The 2,194-nt window shown below is 40.7% G+C and overlaps 1 non-coding gene across 1 annotated transcript; it reads left to right on the forward strand.

Annotated features, from left to right (window-relative positions):
* Positions 1–929: 929 nt before the first annotated feature.
* Positions 930–1,049, forward strand: LOC136831876 (U5 spliceosomal RNA). Its single transcript, XR_010851008.1, has one exon. It is a non-coding gene; the product is annotated as a U5 spliceosomal RNA (small nuclear RNA).
* The last annotated feature ends 1,145 nt before the right edge of the window (positions 1,050–2,194 follow it).

A 2,194-nucleotide genomic window follows, 5' to 3' on the forward strand; every position in this document is an offset into this window, starting at 1 on the left:
ATAAAAATATTATATGGGTAGTAGTATGCCGACATGGTAATACAAGTTAGTTTTCATGGCAAGTCCAGCTGTGGTTTTCTTGATGTATTTTCACTTTGAAATGACTTCTTGGAAACCCAAATATACGTATATAAACACAAATGTATGAAACTTGTTGAAAAAACATGAAAATAATGCCAGAAAGCTCATATAGCAGCAGTGATACATCATAACCTAACATTTCCTAACCCAGTCAATCATGTGGCTCCTTCCCCCTAGCTTGTCACAGAATGCTATGCCCCTTCCCTGTTGCAGGGTGCCATGTCCCTGTCCTGTCAAAGGCCAACATGTATCACAAGGCACCGTGTTCTTGACTTGTCTCAGATATCACATTGTATAGGTGCCTTTCCAATCTGGTGAAAACTGGGAATAACCTGATGGCAGTTAAGATCAAAGAATACCAAACCAAATCCATATGGAAATAGCAACTTTGTTCCAAGATTGGCCAAAAGAGGGCCCATGGTTGCAAAGTGCTGACACATATCAGTGGTGATTGGATGGTTAACTCATGTAATTGCTTTTCCTGTGGCAGGTGAGGATTAAGGGTATGCAAGGGCGATTGGAAAACAGTTGGTGACTAAGATCCTGCCTTATTTAAAATTGGCTGAATTTATTGCTTTATTTATAATGCTACACTACTGTGAAGTGGGACCAGAATATTAATGAAGAAGAAACTGTTATTTGTATGGAAACACAAACAAGAGTAAGATGTTTGACTTGAATTGAAATTATAAAGTTATATTATCATCCTATAACCATGTTTCAGCAAAATAACCCTCATACTTAGCTTCAAAGAATGCATAAACTCACTTATGCCCTTTTTATCCTAAACTCTTATCACTTGGCATCAGCAGTCAGCATCAGCTGTACACACACAGTATATCAAACTGTAGCTCTGGCTTCCCTTCAAAACGCATAAATCTTTCGCCTTTTACTAAAGATTTCCGTGGAGGGGAGCAACTCAATGAGTCTGTAATTCAGTTTTTACTGTGGTCTACTTCAGTAGACCCTATAAGTTTCACTATTACAAGAAGTTGGTTTGTTACTTGTAGTCTGCAATTTCCTCTAAATGGTAAACAAAAACACTGGAGACCTAAATGTCAAATGAGAAACAGAACCAAAATGCAGTTATTCTTTGTTCAAGAAAGAAATTTCTAATTCAGTGATTCTTTTTCATTGATTATTCAGTACAGCCATCCATAATATGAGGATTTTATGGAAGGCGTTTTTTATCCTCATTCTCTTTTTGCCCTTTCAGCTTTTTATTTTCTGTCCCCACTCCTTAAGAAACCCTGCAATTCCTGGTGATGATGGGTATGAGTAAGGGTCCAAGTTCACAGCTTACTAATTTATTCGACAACAAACACACAGGTCAATAGCTCCTACGAGCGGAAATGAAGTGCCTGACATCAGGCAGTTAGAAACAGAGATTAAACACAGTCACTTGTGTTTGTTGGCAGGTGGAAATATATGTATGAATTGGTACATAATACAGGACTGAAGTCAAGATAAAAATGGCTGAGAGCTGACAGTGCAATGTGTATGATGATGATGATACATTTAATATGTTAGTAATAATGATAAAGGAGATATATGTACAAAAGATGCGTGATGGATGCTGTTTCTTTCGTCTGCGTGTTGGCGCGCAGGGTCGTTTATGTGGGATTATTGGCCGGTGTGATGAAGGTGTGTATGTGGGGTCCACGTGTGGACCCTACAGGACTCTCCCCCCCCCCCTTGGAGAAGCCTATGGTTGTAGGTCTGGTATGTATGCTGGCTTCAGACAGTCGATGGAAACTCATGTTGTTCTGCCGTCTGCTGTCGTCTGGTACACCTTGTGTCATCTCTGGATGATGCGGTATGATCCCAAGTAGGCTGGGGAGAAGGGGGGTTTCTGTGTGCTTCTACCTGTATGAACGCATATTTTGCATTCTGCAGCTTGCTGGGGATGTACTCATTTCTGGTCACATGGTAGGTTGTCTTGGCTGGCATTATCCTTTCTACCACTTTTCGTGTGTCGGTTGGGGATATTGGGCTCTTTTGATCTTGAGAAACATCTGCTGGCAAATTTAGTGCTTGGCCTTCTGCTGGAGATGCATTGAATGCTGCGTGCAATGTCGTTCTTATGCCCGGTAGGTCCCACAGTAACTCCTTT

The sequence above is a fragment of the Macrobrachium rosenbergii genome, chromosome 48 (genome assembly GCF_040412425.1).
Source record: "Macrobrachium rosenbergii isolate ZJJX-2024 chromosome 48, ASM4041242v1, whole genome shotgun sequence".
NCBI lineage: Eukaryota > Metazoa > Arthropoda > Malacostraca > Decapoda > Palaemonidae > Macrobrachium > Macrobrachium rosenbergii.